The 18,245-nt window shown below is 46.9% G+C and overlaps 1 long non-coding RNA gene across 1 annotated transcript; it reads right to left on the bottom strand.

Annotated features, from left to right (window-relative positions):
* Nucleotides 1-14,733: 14,733 nt before the first annotated feature.
* Nucleotides 14,734-16,746, bottom strand: LOC142768562 (uncharacterized). The gene is made up of 2 exons (XR_012885337.1): nucleotides 15,792-16,746; nucleotides 14,734-15,270 (listed from the first exon to the last, which is right to left on the bottom strand). It is a non-coding gene; the product is annotated as an uncharacterized LOC142768562 (long non-coding RNA).
* Between the last annotated feature and the right edge of the window lie 1,499 nt (nucleotides 16,747-18,245).

Below are 18,245 nucleotides of genomic sequence, written 5' to 3'. Positions count from 1 at the left end.
CTGTAGCCAATGGCTAGTCCTGGGTCCAAAAATAAAATGTGAATACTTCCACAGTGTTTTTTTCGAGTTTTGATGCTGCTACACTTCATAACCGTAGACCATACTTCCTTGCTCCCGATGTTGTATCAATGCCAGGTGTCGTTTTTATGCTACTCAACCTTAAAACTAAATCTTCCTCAGGTCCAGATGATATGCCTAATGTTTTTCTGAAAAGATATGCAGAAGCGTTAGCACCTTTCATAGCTCGTACATTTCCAATGTTCCTGTCTTTAGCTACACTGCCTAATGATTGGCTTTTGGCACGTGTTGTACCCGTACTAAAAAAAGGTGACCCCACACTAGTAACAAGTTATTGCCCTATATCACTAACCTCGCCATGTTGCAAACTACTTGAACTTATCATAGCTAAAGAAACTAATAATTATTTAGAGGATAACTGCATCATGTCGTCCTGTCAACATGGCTTTCGCAAAGATTTCTCTACTATCACACAGTTAACAACAGTTGTTCATGATTTTGCTAGTGTTTTTAATGGGTCAGGCCAGGTTGATGTAATATTTCTAAATTTCAAGAAAGCGTTCAATCTTGTATTACATAGCAAGCTTATTACTAAACTAGAATCGAATAATCTTCCTGATTATTTAGTTGATTGGGTGGCTGCCTATCTGACCAACCGGAGTCGGGTAGTTTCTATTAATGGCCATTCATCTGAGAAGCTACCAGTCTCATCTGGTATGCCTCAGGGCAGTATCATTGGCCCCTTATTATTCTTGATATTCATTATTTACATAACCAACAAAATTCATTCCCCTATTCAAATTAGATTATTTGCATATGATTGTGTACTTTATAATAAAATTAAAAGCCTTGAAGATCAATTATCGCTCAACAATAATCTCCAAAGTATACTATCTTGGTGTGATCGGTCGAGCATGCAGTTAAATTTCAGTAAAACAGTGTATATGTCAATAACTCGACAGACATCTAAAAACTTTCTTTTGGGTACAAGCTTGGTTCCGAAATGCTTGCAGAAGTGAAGGAGTACAAAAACATGGGAATCACAATAACTAATAACCTTAATTGGAATACACGTACATTACCAACATATGCAAGTCTTCGTTCGGAAAACTTCGTTTCCTCAGACATTAAATAATGGATGCACCCTCTAGTACAAATTTAATGGCTTATACATCACTAATGCGGCCTAAAATCGAATACTCCAGCATAGTCTGGGATCTGTACACAAAAATAATATCGATAGATTGGAAATAATTCAGCGTAGAGCTGTCAGGTTCATTTATTCTAAATGTCATAATAGTGACTCTCCCTCTAGTTTAATCATGCAGAATAGCATTCAAACACTACACCTGCGCAGAAAAATACAGAGACTAAAATTCCTGTTTGTACTGAAAAATAAACTCTTTGCTATTAACCCAAGTCCTTACTTATTGCCGCTTACTGCTGGAACAACACGGCATCGTCATGCTGCCTCTCTAACACCTATCGGACACGCACTAATCTTTTCAAATATTCCTTCCCAAGGACTATCACCGACTGGAACAACCTACCATTTCCCCCCTTACATAATGACGATTTCTTAGAACATGTTACTATTTGAACTTCTGACCAGGATGTACAAATTTTTTAGCTTCATTAAATATTATCCTTCTGTTCCTTGATCCTTAGTTTAAAAAGCCAATGTCACTTGCCTTATCTCATGCCTCTTTGTGTATATAAGTCTGACGTGCCTTTATCACATGGTCTTATTTCAGTGTGTGAAAACGTTTTGTTTTATGTTTCTACTTTTGTTGCTTCACCTTGACGAACCACTTTTAAAGAAATTATGTAGTTTTTGCCTTATTTTTTGCTGCAGTTTCTTTTGTACACATTCCAGTGTTATTTTTTTGCTGGGTATGCGATTTCTCTGCCTTGCTTTGTTTGTGTCCTTTTGCCCTTCCTGTTCGGGCCCCAGTTTGGGCCTGCAGTATTTTATAAATAAAATACATAAATAATGTATGCAGTGATGCAGGCTCACTGTTACATAAAAAAGAAACTAACACTCCAAAACACAGGATGTTGTACATTACTACTACAAGCATTTTTTAGCGTGCGATCTTCGTGCCAAACGACAATAAAATCTATAATCGCGAAAATGTCAAAAGGTGCACCAACGCAGGCGAATCACTAAAGTGTACATAATAACATAAACAAGACAACTCACAGACATGTCAAGTAGCCAACAATACCAGTATCCGTATTCCCAAATGCAATACAAATACAACATTCGTTGCTAGGCCACAACAAGAATCACTGCCAGCGACAGCACTGGAATCTTCGATGATGCACGCGTAAAAGTCGTTGCTCTTGGCCGCTTCTCAGATTGTCGACGCCCAACGTTCTGTTCGCCGATACGAGCCTACAGCGCTTGCAGTGGCGTAGCCAAGGGGGAGGGGGTCAACCCCCTCCCCGAAATTTTTCGTCCAACGCACCCCTCCCCCACCAAATTTTTTTTCGGGCGCTTATAGCGCTGACATGATTTAAAAACTAAGCGCTGCTATCATCACAATATCATTTCTGGGCGCTTCTATACAATGAATAATGTCTGCATAGTGAAAAGACGTGTCGCGGTGTTTCTCAAGGCTTTGGCACTCTGTGAGATTTTGGGCAGGAATCTCTGCCGCGAGTGTTTTTAAGTTCACTCTGCGGTGGAATTAATGCTTCAGCGATGGTTATACTTGTACCCGCTGGAACATATCTTTGCCGGAGTCGATCAGTACAATAATTTTCAATAGGCAGATGCTCGTTTTAATGGGAATGGCCAGACACAGTTCGAAGGTCTAGTTTAAAGCATACTACATGCTGACCAATCGTGTGCTATGATATACTCGCGCCAGAGAATAACATTGATATTAAACCTTCGCACGCTTCAATAACATCTAAAGAAACACACACACACACACACACACACACACACACACACACACACACACACACAAACACACACACACACACACACACACACACACACACACACACACACACACACACACACACACACACACACACATGCGTGTGATGGAATATTCGGCTCATCCAGCGAACTTTGCTTGTTATATTCATACACATCTTTACTATGCCCAAACGGCTAAAGATACTGCTCAGGCCGACCTCTCTACCTTTCTGTAAATAAATTCTCTCTCTTCTCTCTCACTCCGAAGTGTTGTATAGTGACAAAAATGCAACACAGGCAAATGTGCAGGCTAATCACAGCCTTAGAAACGCCTACTAAAATACTCACCATGTAATTTAGTCTAATAAACCAAAAGATCGAGAGTGTGAGCCTGAAGCAGCGTAATGAGACATGCAGTGTGGGCAGCTGTAGTGAGCACAAGCTTCATTATGTTCAGCAGTGTGGGAAAACAGCTCAAGAATAAGGAACATTCCCGGTGTATTGAATCTTACGGGAGCCATGCTGTGGCCGGCCGTAAGCGATTTAATGACAAGAAAAACGCAGCACTCGAAAACCTAACCGTGCTGCTTTACGGTGCAGAAAGAGAAGGAACCCCACAACGCATTACCGTATCGATAAAATTCCTTTAATTCAGCTCATTTTTAAAAACATTTCAGCCGCTTCAAACTAATATTGGTGACAGTTTGTACTGATGGCGATCCGTCTAATGGTGGACGCAATGGGCCACAATGTAAGTGGAGAGCACACGTTCTGAAATTTCGGTCGTGTATCGCAAGTCACGTAACACACTTATGAAGCAAAAGAGCACACAAAGTATAGCTTTCAGGTGCTTCTGAAGGTTACAGGCAGTCAGAACATGTTGTACACGCGGTAAAAACAAAAAAAGTCATCGTAAGGTTTGTTGGTTAGTTTAAAAGTACCACAAATATTTTTTAGGCAGTTGAGTCAAAGTTCTAAGTAAGGAACGCCGAAGGTGATGATTCAGCACAGCCCTTAAGCAGCTAACAACGTTTTCCGGCCCGAGAGGAGGGAATCGTAGCTCTGGTCGATGCAGTTTCCCACTGGTTACTCAAGAGACAGTCTTCGGGCTGGAAAGCATAACAAAGCAAGGAAGGAATTCTAAAATTAGCAATGTTGCTAGTCGCGTGAAACGAACAAAATAAATCGTAAACTTTGAGGGCCTAGTTGGTGCATATTCACGAGAATTGCTTGGCGCAAGAAAAATGTCCTTTGTGTGCTTTTCTCGTATGCTCCGTTTTTTTTTTGCCCAAGTAATTTTCGTGAAATAATATTTTTTTGCGTGCTATCTGTGTTCAACCCAAGGAAAGACAACACATAGCGCATTAATCAAAACACCGAAGGTAGCGCCATTCCATTTGAAGACGTACACGCTAAGAAAAATGAATCATTTGACGAGCCCTGTGTATTAGTCCCTTTAAGTAGTAACAGGAGCGTTTTTGGGGGGTCAATATACTTTCGTCGAAGAGTCTTTGGAGCAGCAATTCAGCAAACAACGCTAAAGGGTAACACAATATTTCTTGTTGTGGTGTTCATTGCGGTAACTGTGGTGTTCTTCGGGGAAATCAAATATATATATATATATATATATATATATATATATATATATATATATATATATATATATATATATATATATATATATATATATATATATATATATATATCGCTGTGTAGTTAGCAAGCAACCTTTTAAGGGTAGCAACTGCTGCATTTTCATCGCAACACAGCCTGTTTACTTGAGTGACGCGAATGCAATTATTCACGATTTAGAACTTCAGCTGAGAGATGCGCACATTTCAGATGCACAAATCTGCTTCCGAATGTCTGTTACTGCGTTAAAAAAAGTATTGCACATGAAATGTGGCTCCCACAAACTTCAAAATGACTTGCATATCGACAAAAGAGATTTTTGTTGCGAACACGCTTGTCATCACCTACACCTTGTGTGGTCTCGAATTGGCAAGTGCCACGCCACACCACGCTCTTGGAGTGAAAGGTCATAGCAGACATGGTCGGTACAAATCAAACAACAAACACACATTTACTTAGCTACTTTTCGAACAACGATATCGTCCGCCGTAATCGTAATTAACACGCTAGAACATCCGCACACAATATTACCATACACTCCATGCCAAACACAATAACACACACAAGGCAGCGTCGCCAACGCTCGACTTACCACAAGGGTCCCCCGGCGCGCAGCCCGCGGTGCCGAGCACCGGGGAACCACGGTAGAGACAACCGTTGGCGGCAACCGGCACGCGCAAAAGAGACTCAACTCTCGCCCGCCACCAAGGCTTGCTTCCGCCAGGGTAGGGTGGCTAGAATTCTAGCCACTCTAGACAGGAGTCACTGCCGGCGATACCCTACGATGATGATGACGATAGTGGTGCTCAACGCAAACACAACGCCATCTATCGCCCGGTTGTTGTAACCCGAAATGCGGTTTTGGGGCGAGACACGTGCGCCACGCGGCGCAAACCACATTACAGGGGGTGTCAGCATCCCCACAACCTGGACGAATTGATCACACGTTTTCCAGATCTCACCAATGTTTTTGTCAAGGAGAAAGTATTACATGCCTCGTCAAATGCGAGAGCTGACTGTTAGCGGCATTGACACAAATGATGTGGACATAATCGTAAGGCGATGACATTACCGATGGCCAGAACTTATGACGTCACGGGATGACCTCACCACATGACATCGTCAGTTGGTCAAAAAGTGGTCCCACTACAAGGCCACCTTAGGGACAGAAAGCTTTCGATTCCTGTCAAACCTGAGGCATTGGGCACTACGTATGGTGTTGAAAGGTTTCAGGAGAGACCAATGCAACGGAGCGAAAAGAGAATGGCTCACGCCGTTTCCGCCATCTTAGGCAAGTGCTCAAGAGACGGTACGATTTTAGATGCGGAAGCATCTTATACTCGCGCCTTGTAGTGCGCCGTCCGCGCCGTCCGCACCGCTTCTCGAACATTCGACAGCTGACGCGCGCGCATGCGCCGTCGCCCACTCTTCCACCATCTGTGCATCCCTTCCTCCTCTACACACCGCGCGCGCTTCACTCCTCCACCATCTGTGCACCCTTCCTCCTCTACACACCGCGTTCGACATCTACAATTCTCCGGATTCTCCAGTGGACGCGCATGTGGCGTCGCGCTTCGAGAACATTCAACAGCTGACAGTGCATGCGCCGTCGAGCTGTATATATACTCAAGGTCGGCGCTCGCTCGCTCAGTTGCCGCTCGTCGGTTGGTTTGTACGGCGCGTCGACGTCCAAGGTCGCGGTGAAATGAATTCCAACGAATCCACAAACACAATGATCGACGTCCCTTCGACCAGCGCCGCCCTTTGGCATACGCGTGTACGTGTTCACTCATTTAACACCCCCTCCTACAACCACGTTAACCAATTTAGCCATCGACCCAAGTAAGTCGCAATTTAACACCCCATTTCACAACCACGTTAACCAATTTAGCCATCGACCCAAGTAAGTCGCACTTTAACACCCCGTTAACCAATTATATGCTCCGCATCCTCCTCAGTGTTCCCCCGAGGGAAGCTGCGGGCATTTTTTTTAAATGACGGCAGTCTTTGTTAGGATACTTGAACGCAGAAATTTCGGTCTGCGTCTGTCTACCACTCAATTCAGCCTCAGTTTTGGCACTTCCGTATGACCCAGTCATCTTTATCTGGTGGCAGTGTTCATACTTGTGAACATTGACGATGAAAAAACAAAACAAATGTAACGCTAGTAGTCTCAATACGCAAGTATTAGGTGGTGTGTTTCTTGACTCGGGAATACAAAAATACCTAATTCTGAAAAACCTAAGTAATTCTACACCTTACACGAATTACGTGTTTCTTACGGTGCGATGAAAAAGTGACGCTCTGCACGAAAACGCACCCTGTGGACTACACGGTTCAGCCATTTGCGGAAAGCTCAAGGTTCTGTACGATCTCCTTTTTGTCGGCATTACTCCTACGTGTCCATATAGGGAGCCTACATGAACGGCCGTTTTTAGGGTGGAGACATCTTAATAAGTGCCTTCAAGAAACTCAGCCAAAACCAGCGGGCAACGGGGCACGCTGTTGCCGGCTTCCACCAAATTCAGCATAGTTTTCTGTACGCCGCTAATTTGGAGCCAGCCGCCGCTCCCTCCAGCTACGTGAAGTACGGCGCAACAAAAAGGAGCCGACTGAGTGACAGCGGCGGTTCTCAGGGTCGTGTAAGCGACCCAGTTCTCAAAGTGAGCGCACGAAGAAATTCGCAGGCCACACACAAACACTTGCGACATAATACTGAGGTTACGCTGACACGAACGCAAGCGTGGCAACAGCTCAGACTAGCGAGCGCGTCTCCGTACGAACGCGCGGACGCGTCCCGTTTGTGGGCTTCCTACTCGCAATGCGTGGACGCAGCAACGACAACTTCGGTTATCTACTCATTCGCGAACACCGCAAAACACATATACGTGTGCCGCAGGAAAAAAACAGTGAACGAAATACGCAGTACTCACAGAGCAAATACGAGACGCACTGGTGGGCTCCCAGCCACCTCGCTTCACTTGCGCCAGCCATAGTTGTTGTCGGCCAGGGCTCGCTGGGAAGCGGAACATTCGCACCCCCTTTCTGTTGTGGTTAGTGCAGAGCGCTACGCAGCATCCAGGCATTCTAAGGCTTTACCGGCAGCGTTTAACACGCTACCGCAACGTTCGACGCCGTATTATTGAGAACTAAACGCAACCGGGCGTAGACGCAGTGCGGGCACCAAGATGGGGCGACAGCGCGGCGTTGCTGTCTGGCAACATTGTGCTTTGGCGGGCGGTGGTGCGTTGGCGGCATGTAGTGGGTCAAAGGCTGACATCACCCTAAACACGGCCGTTCATGTAGGCTCCCTATGTCCATATCTCACAAAGCGCCTCCACACAGAAGACTATCGTTTTCCGATTACATTTGCATCGAAACGCGCAGATACGCGGTTTTTTTTTCTTACCGTGCAGTAAGTAGGTGTCGGCCGGTACAAAAGGTGTCTGTGGGAAACCAAGCAAATATCATCGTTCTCCAACGTCCTACGAAGCTCGGCTCGACGGAGCCAAGCTCATGGCCACGTTGTGCGCCACATCCTGGTCGAAGTATTCGCCTCGCTCGAAGTCCTTAGGATCACCGCCGAGAGTGTTGCCGAGAACGTTATGCACTTCGCTGGAATACCCCTCTCGTGGCTTGTAGAGTGCGACGCACGGAGACGAAGTCCAGAATGTGAAGCAGTACACGTCGTGGCCCGTAGTCGGGCTTTCGCTCTCCGGAACCAACGAGCACGCGTGAATTCGTTCTTCGGTTATGGCCAGCGAATCGGTGAGGACGTGCTTCGCATCCATCGCCAGCAAGAAGCGGTCCAAAAGTGCCTCCTGGACGTCGGGGGCGTGATAGAGAATCCAGGGACCGATCGCCCTGTTGGACATAAGACAGGTATAAATCGCGCAAATGCACTCCAGACGCTCCTTCACGTCCGACATGGGAGCGATGCTCGAGCGGATTGCGGCGATGGCTTCAGGAACGGACATTCCGGTGATCTTCGGGATGGGAAGAGAAATGTCACCGTCGAGGCAATACAGTTTGCCCGCTTGGACACTGGATAGCGTCGAGCACAACCTGTCCAAGTCTACGGCAGCCATCGGGAATAACAGAAAAGTACGCAGACGAAGGGTTCCACCTCTGAGGAGTCGGTGGTTGCTTGGGGCAATACTATCCTCGTCGGCCGCGGAGATTCACCACCTAGATTGCCGGTTCAGATAGTTGTGCCGTCCGTACACTGTTAGAGAATACCATTTACATGTCCAGCCGACAAAACAGCAGCCGCAGAGGTACCGTGGCCAGCGCTTTCTGTTGCGCGCCTTAAACGGCTCCCAACCCGTCTCCAACCAGAGTTTTGTGAAAGGGCCTAATAAATAGTGCCCTTCACAGGCTTGGCGCTTGGTCACGGTGGTGATATTCTACAATTTACAACAGTCCGTACCACAGCGATTTCGTTGTGGCAGCATTAAAATTTTAAACGCACTAGATACTTGTTCGGAAGTTGTGCGGCGGCGCTGCTCTACAGCCTTGGCGCGCAAGAACACTGCCGGGCGCGCGGTAGTATTGCGCAAGCCGTGGGTTGCCGCGGCCGGCCGCTGTCGCGAAGGTGTATTTTCTCCTTTCTGGAGTAGCGACGGCTTCCACCACACATTCGTTCCCAAGCGCGCTTGTTTTTTTTCTTTCACAAAGTGCAGCCGTTTAGAGTCTACAGCGTCTGCCTAAGGATTGCACGGTAAGTTTCAGCATGTTCAATTATCTTTTAATTTTGTGTATCCATGAATCACCGACCACGATTTTTTTTAGAGGCGAAACTGCTTACGCCGTCGGTTCGTATGTTCCGTGTCGTCGTCGTCGTCGTAGAAACCACCTCTCGTTTAGTACTTGAAATGCACGCTGGATGGCGGTACTTGTATATGATGAATATGGGATGGAAAGATGCGAAAAGGTGGTACTTGGACTGCGTCCCTGCGTCCGGGGGCTTTCTTTCCTTTTGTTTGTTTATTATTATTTTTTGCAGTAATTGTGTCTTCGCCGTGCGACTGTCGTCCGTGGTGCAGGTCACGTGAACTAATTCACACTGAAACATCCGCTTTCTACAGCGACCGAAATTCCCCTGGCGCCGAAACACAGCGTCGTTCGCACTGGACGCGCCCCGCGCCGCCGAATATGCCATCTACTACGGGGCGAACGCGGGATGGATGCGCTGTCACCCGGTTGTTGTCGCGCCTCGCAAACGCTACTACGCTATCCGGTGGTGTATACTTCGACGATTCTCGTACGCAAGAAGCAAGAAAAGACAGGACTGCTTACTTTGCCGGCAAGTGGCTGTCTTGTCATTCACGAAAAGCAGAAAAACCACTGACGCCAGTGGCGTTGGTGGGTTCGTTCTGCTCTGCAAGACTGCAACAAGCTCGGTCACGCCAACAGCAAGCTCGGTCACCTCTTTCACGAAATGCGGAGGCGAAGTAGGCACAGAGTAGGTGAAACTCCCGTTGGTTTCAACATTCAGTTACGTACACTGCAGCATAACAAGTGAGTAGGGCTTGGCCGCCATTTTTCAAAATTCCTTGACTAGCACTCCTATTAGTCCGCGGTGACCGATTCGGCGGCAGACGCCGCAAAAATTGGTCCGAGAGCGATCGGCGCGGAGAGGGCCCTTTCGGCGGATCTCGCCGCCGCCGAACCGGATTCGAAGCACTTTCGGCGGCCGGAATGCTCAGTGTGAACGTGGCTCAGTGTGAATGCCGATTCTCGAGATGATGATAATTGTGCTTTTCTTTTAGTGAAATGAAAATGCGGTGATGATGATGCTTTTTACCGAAGCGAAACTCACCATCGTTCTAGCTTCGCTGTCAAGCTGCTTTGATCGAGTGACAATGGCTGACGTCCTTTTTTTATGTAGTTATAATACGACAACGTACACCGCTCTTGTTTCAATGGCGCTCGATTATCCGTTATTTGACGGTGGCGTGATGCACTAATACGTGCCACAAGAATACGAGGAAGAGAAGACGACAAAATCACTCCAAGTGCGAGATGGCTTTCCTGCCTTCGTTTGTTCAGCGAAGAATCGGTATCTATTGAACATTATTTTCTATCATGTCGTAACTAGGTAGTAATTAGGAAAAGACTACTAGCTATTTTGTTTGCGAAGCTAGGTTTAAGTTTAACCAGATAAACTCTGCTAAATTTTTGTGGCTCCGTTTTGGGACATTCCCACAGAGATGTATTCGATACGACCGGTGTGCAATTTCATTCAAGCCACTAAACGTACTTCAACATAGTGCCCACTTTTACGGATTCTCGAAAAAAAAACAAAAAAAACGTTGAGACGTAGTTTCTAATTTGTGAATAAATATGAGACGTACATCCTAAATTAATTGTGTTTGTCAAACTCGGCTGCCAGGTCGGCTCCGAAAATCAAGTTATCGTTAATGTAATAGTAAATAATTTCATGTTTGTTTTTTGTTTTTGATTTCTCATTCTTTGGATTTTTCGGATAATGTCTTCAGTCTAGTACATGATCTCATAACAAATTTCGCTGCAAAATAGATAATATTTACGTCTGGTTCAACAGTTCGGCTTACGTCGAGCTACGCGCGACCGTTTCAAATCCTGCCCTTGCTTAGTTAAAGAAACAAACGAACAAAAGGACATTAGCTACAATTAGCAAATGTTAGGATAGGGCAACTACCTGCGAATTTCGGAAGGGTAGGTCCGCCGGCTACCTACAACATCCTAATTCTAATCCTAATCCTACTCAGAAGTCGAACTTTTCTTCTACGTACTTTTCCGTTATTTCTGATAACTGTGGTAGATTTGGACACGCTCTGCTCAGCGCTATATCCAGCGTCCAAGCGGATTAACTGTACTGATAAAACGGTGGCAGTTCTTTTTTAATCTTGAATATCACCGCAATGTCTATTCCGGACGCTATCTCCACAATTCGCACGAGTATCGCTGTAATGTGGGACAGAAAGGTGCGTCTGGAGTGCGTTTGCGCGATTTATACTTGTCTTTATGTTCGAGACGGTGATCGGTCCCTGGATTCTCTGTCGCGTCCCCAACGCCAAGTGTGCGGCTCAGGACGCGCTTTCGGACCGCTTCTTGCTGGAGATGGATGCGAAGTACGTCGCCACCGACTCGCTGGCTATAACCAAAGAAAGTTCCCGCGTGCTCGTTGGTTCCGGAAAACGACAGCCCGACTACGGGCCCACGACGTGTACTGCTTCACATTCTAGACTTCGTCTCTGTGTGTTGCACTCCACAAACCACGAGAGGGGTATTCCAGTGAAGTACACGAAGTTCTCGGCAACACTCTTGGCGGGGATCCTAACGGCTTCGAGCGAGGCGAATACTTCGATCGGAATGTTGTGCACCACGTGGCCGTGTACCAACAGTGCGCTGGTAAATGAAGATTAAATGTACCGGACAAAGTTCATTGAAAGATTGCGATCTGTCGGGACCGTTGCGGCACCTGGCGGAGCAGATCTGAACCACGCGTTCCTTTCTGCGTGGCCTCCGAGCTGAGTGCGAAGCGCAGTTAACGCAAGCAGCGCACCAGTGTACGCGAAGGCTACTACCAGACACATCAATGACTGCGGTAACCTCTTTGATTCAAGGATTTTGCGTTGAAAGCGACTGCTGCTAAAGCGAGCAAAGTCTTCCTTGTCCCGTCAGTGCGAATGTGTGAGACAAATGGACAAAGCCAAAAAAGTGTTTCTGTAGGATCTGTGCAATTCCTCGCAAACAGCCGAGTTCCATTGGCGTTCCGCGGGGATAAGGCTACCAAAGAGAAAAACCGAAAGCACCCGCTTCGGGGTAGAACGTTTTCCTCCTTGGAAATAAGAGGATACCCAAAGATGGCCTTCTGGAATTCGATCCTAAGAACTGCGTCCACCCAAGGCTTGATAAAACTGAGTTGGCCAGTCTTGCCAGACAAGCCTTTAGGAGAACTGGGGCTGATGAAACGGAGAGCTGCATCCAACAAGGAGTCAAGCGTCTGCCCCAGGAACCCGCGAAAGAACGAACTTCAGGAATTCGGCATGTCGTGTCTGCTCCTAAAAAAGCGGACATCAATTTGCTCCAGTCTGACGAGGAAGGAGGATTCGCCCTGGTTCCCGAACCACTGTACGAAGAAAAGGTGGCAGCGGCTTGATAAGGGAACTTCAGAGAACTGCGGAAAGTAACTCCGGCAAAAGCAAAACGAGAAGGTGAGAGGCTGTATGAACCAAGCGGGGGGCTCATTAGGTTGGCCCTGTCCGGGAGGACGTGCGAAAGGGCCAGCCACTCTGTCTCCTTCACGGCCAAACCCACAAGGAGTTATGTCTGTTTCGAATTATGACTCTAGGCAGAAACTTGTCGGCCGACATCTGCAAATGCCTTGACCATTGAAGATACGTTCCTCGTAAGAAATCCTCAGGACGTTTTAAACTTTCTAGGGGATGAGTGCCCTCAAAGTGCTTGTGCGTTTTCAGTAGACGTTGAAGACTTATTTTATTCCCTACCTCAGGACATTTTGTGCGAGGAGGCGAAGTCCGCATCCAACGCTGTGGTGGGAAGAATTTTTTGTAGACATTGTGGAACTAACGTAGACACCTTTCTTGAACTTCTGAACTTTTATTCGCTGTCGACGTTCATCACAAGAAACGACAAATGACACACTCAAATACAGGGCATGCGCATTGGGTCATGTTTAGCTCCAGTACTCAGTGGTATTTTATTAGCTCGTTATTACAAACGCATACAGCGAGGCTTGCTGAGACAAATACCGCTAAGGTATTCCTCTGTGCTAATGATTTCTTAGTCATTTATAGTGCGAAACAGTGTGACACACGGCAGGACACCGATGAGAGTTGAGCATCATTTCTGATAACATAACTAATCTGCATGCTGACGGCAGAGTTCCCCAAGAATAACAAACTTAAGTTTTTAGATCTAGAGGTTATGTTTCTGCCAGAACCAGAAAGCCCAGATACATTTTAGTTGAGCGCATTCCAAGCTTGTTGAGCGAGGAATTGCGAAAGCACGAGAGATGGCATTGGTGTCAAGGTACTGTCATCACCAGGTTGAGAGCAGCTTCGGCAGCCATATTAACGTAAGAAAGCAGGCTTTCCTCCACAGGCACAGAAGAGTCGCTTCTGAATTAAACGAAGCAGGGAAAGATTATGAAGTACACAATTCAGGAACAGCCAAACCCGAAAGTTTCTGCCATACTTTATATGCACAAACGTTCACACTGCCAAAAAAGAATTCCTTGGAAAAAAATTAGGGTGAAGGTGGTTTTCACAGCTAGAACCATCCAGGCTTTCTATACAAAATTATGAAAAACGAAGGATCTTCAGGTATAGGGTATTATAAGAAGCTTGCAAATATGTTCGTAGAATGTATTGTAGGTGTTGTATATCGATTTGTTGTGTTGTGGCCGATACTACATCGGTCAGATGGAGCGCTGCATGGCTGAACTATCTCCGTAAGGAGTACGCGGATCTCAAGCGCGGATCAGTGGGCAGCCACCTGGATAATGACTGTGCCCATTGTTAGTGGACCCGGAGGCTTGATTAATGCGAAGTAATGACAAGATTGACAAGAGCGCACGGGAAATGAAGCGTTTTTTATTCGCAAGGCGGTAACCGAGTGTGCAAGTGCCCCATTCGGACAATGAGTACAAGTATCTTGTCAGTTAAAACGTATCTGCAAGATTCGTATAATAAGATGTTCTAGCACATGCGCCATCAGTTTTCCGTTTTTGTGGGTCATCTTCTCGCCCTCTTGGCTTTATATATACGGCCGCCATCTGTGCGATAAAGTGGTTGCGTGTGTGCGCTTTGTCCCATGTGACTTCTTCCTGACACGTTCTGCACACCAAGAAAGTATATTTCCTTCAAAAGAAAATTTGTGGTGTTCCACTGTTTGCAAGGCCCACTGTTTCCGTCATGTGATGTTTCGGCTGTCCTGCTAGAACAGATGCAACTTCGTAGACCTTGTGCTGTCACCCGAGCTAGGAAAATGCGAAGCGTCGTGAAACTTGTTGAGGAATGACACGCATGCTCAAGGGGGGGGGGGAGTTGATGGCGTATGTTGAAGAGTAGAAATATCAACAATGCTTGAATTTGGTTGGCCACAAGAGACAGTTGCGAAGCAAATATACCAAAAAGCATGGGTGCATATAAAAGTTCCTTTATTCGACTGCATGGTCGATACCAGGATGTGTCAGCTTGCATAAGACCCAACATGTTTCATAAAACACGAAGTGCGAAGTCTCTCATCGCCTTCGTCACAGTTATGAAGGAACATGTAGGTGAAGAGCATTAAGCCATTTCGTCGAGGCCTCGTCACTCAGCTAAGATTAAGATGATGTTCCACTACGCAGGTGACAACAGATGGTGAACGGATAGGATGATGCTCTCTTCCAGGTGGTGCTCATACACACAAAAGGGGCGCTCGAAGAGGAACGCGGCAAGAAATTTAATGTATGAAGCTAAAAGGAAAGTAGAAATTTTTGGTTAAAAATGAAACATTGAGTAAAATATTGTTCAACACAGCTGTCACTACAACTTTAACAGGTGTGGTACTTATCAAGATTTTCGTTGCTGCAGTCTCCGATGGGGATGCGTGGTTATTTGTAAATCGTCAAGTGGCTTCCGCAAACTGCACAGTTCATGACAAATTTTGGTCCGTCAAATGACATCGTCTTGGTGCTGGAAAGAGAGACAACCAATGAAGAATTATTTCACAAACGAAATAGTTATTCACGGTGGATAACGCAATAAACCGGCTACGGCAGTTATGAATCCAAGCAAATCGCTACTGGTGATCGACGTTACGGAAATTAGCTGTGTTAAATTCAAGCCTCTCGGGCTTGCAAACATCGCTGTGTGTCCCCACGTTAATGGCCGTGGAACCACGTTACCAGTGATGTTACTAGCAACGATTGTTCAATGAGCATTACGTTCAATTAAGCGGAAGTGTATGAATCAAGGAAACCGCATCACATAATTTTTCGTGCTTGATAATTACACGCTAAATTCAGGATTGTCCAAGGAACGCTACATCAATAACGGTATAATTAAAATGAGCGTGTTCAGCCTCATCTACGCAGTTACTATTCGCGAAAGCAGACCTGTTTGTGACGTTGGCTACAGAGATCACGGGCTTAAATTCTCTCGGCAGAGCAACTACGCCATACATAGAAAGAAAATAGCCCGCAAAAATGACTTACGGTATAAAGTCGGTGGTTGAAAAGGAGGGACAGTTCACCGCGTTGCCCATGGACGGCATGGGAGGGAGTCGGCGGCTGCATCACGAAAACAATTGGAGGACGCCAGCATACAGCGACCTCAGGTCTTGATAAACGCCGCAACGGTAGCTTCGTGGCGGATTTCCCAGCGTCTGTCGGAGGACGGTTTCGAGTAACGGCGAATGTATGTCGGGAGTTTCGTGTATGGCTACGCAGGGCTTTGTGTACCAGTCGACGAACAAGTAAGGCCTGAAGTCCCTGCCTCTCTCTTCTTCGGGGACGAGCAGGCAGGTGCAACAGACGTTTTCCGTCGCCTTCGCAAACATGCCGTAGACGCGTCTCTGCCGCATTTTTTTCAGGATGTCACCGACGATATCAGTGGGGTCCTCCCTACGGTCAGCGCGATAGAGAACCCAGGACCCTATGACGCCAAGGCCGGCCATGCAGGTGAATAGGTGGGCCGCGCAGTCCAGACGGTCGCGCAGAGCGGCTATGGATTCCAGATGGGCGCGAACCGTGCTGACTGCTTCTGGTACAGACTTGTCGGCGAGCTTCGGAAGGTCGGTGAAGCCGTCGTTGTCCAAGCATCGCAGTTCGTGTTGCGGCACTCTCGAAAGGTGTGAGCACAGCACTTCCACGTACGCCATGGCTGCCAGTGACCCTGAAGGCGCCTATATAAGCTGAATGTTGCGTGGAGTGTTGGCCTATGGCTAGAGGGAACCCTCGGTGTACTTGCTGTTGTGACGGAAGCGTCGGTCGTATCTCCTACGCGCGGCGAAGATGCGACCTGGAAGGGTGAAGTGAAGCAGCTTGCGTTCACCTCCCGCTAGTCGGATGTCGAGCCTGAGGTTAAAAAGCTTCCCGACCGATGGGGCGTTTGAACATACTTTTTTTTTCTCAGAAGTGTGGCGACAGGCTCCGCTTCGTTCGAGCGTTGGCGGCGGATTGCAATGCAATGCCTCGCCGCAAGGACTTTACTGCACGTGCTTACTCGGCCGCTGGTCACGTGTCTGATAATGGATTTAGCTGGAAGGGGCGTCATTCTGATTTTAAAAATATACAAGTAGCTGTACATCCACGCGCTTAATGTCTGTGATATAATGTCCGAGAGGTGTTTATAAACCAGGATCTTTGATATCTTAATGCGAATCAATTCTTAGCGAACTTCGGCGAGTTTGACCCTATCTGTCTATCTATCTATTCAGCTGCCTAAGACTTTTAGCTCTTCTGGCTGTTTCTATAACGGGATATATACAACGTTTGGTATGGCATAACATGACTGTATGACGGGCATAACTGACTAGTCATATCATGAAAATCATGGCATGTATGTCATGAATGTCGGGGTTTACATGTCATGGTCTTGCTGTTCCTGTGGCCATTTCGTCTACATGTAATATCGCAAAACTGGTATGGCACGACATGACTGCATGACGAACATAATTTACAGACCCTCACGTGGAAATCATCGCATGCGTGTCATGTAAGAACATGACAGCGTGCCACGCTCATGATGCGCTCACGGTCTTTTCGGTAGCTTCACATACACGAAATTTGCTATTACGTGACGTGCATGGACGACGAAGGTAAACGACACGTCCAAACATGATAATCAGGACATGCCTGTTACGTAAAACATAACGACATGCTACGTTCGTAGCGCGCTGGCGGCTGCATTTCCGATGGAGGCAGAAATGTTGTAGGCCCGTGTGCTCAGATTTGGGTGCACGTTAAAGAACCCCAGGTGGTCAAAATTTCTGGAGTCCTCCACTACGGCGTCTCTCATAATCATATGGTGGTTTTGGGACGTTAAACCCCACATATCAATCAATTACGTTCATAGCGCGGTCGCGGCTGTTTCGCTAGCTTCACACATGCCAAATTCGGTATTACGTGGCGTGAATTGACGGGGAAGGTAAATGGAACGTCCAAACAAGATAATCATGACATGCGTGTCATGTAAAACATCACTGCATGCTACACTCATAGCGTGCTCGCGGCCGTTTCGCCAGGGGGGCGCTGCGAGCGCTCGATGGTGACGGACGCACTCCACATCGCCTCCGTAGATTTTCTGCTATTTCTGCGGACATCCACCTTGGTACTCCTGAAACTTGGATTTATCGTCACCGCCAAGTTCTCCGCTTCGCCTAGACAACACCTTCGTCCAGGTGGGTCCAGTTTTGACAACTTGAGGGACGTCCTTCACTCCCGGCTACAACGCCGCCTCGCTAAGGGCTCTCAGCCCGGCGATGGCGGCCGCTAACGTGGTTACGGGCTACGATCCTACCTCAAGCCAAATGCTGTCCATGGAGCTTTGATCCTCCGAAAACACTATGCCATCAGAAGATGAATACCTCGACGACATGGTGAAACTGTGGCAACGCAAGCAAGCGAAATCGAAGTCTGCGTCTCAACAACAACGAGACGCCACGGCGG

Source organism: Rhipicephalus microplus, chromosome 8 (genome assembly GCF_043290135.1).
Source record: "Rhipicephalus microplus isolate Deutch F79 chromosome 8, USDA_Rmic, whole genome shotgun sequence".
In the NCBI taxonomy this organism is placed as follows: Eukaryota; Metazoa; Arthropoda; class Arachnida; order Ixodida; family Ixodidae; genus Rhipicephalus; species Rhipicephalus microplus.
This window is presented reverse-complemented; position numbering and strand designations above follow the sequence as displayed.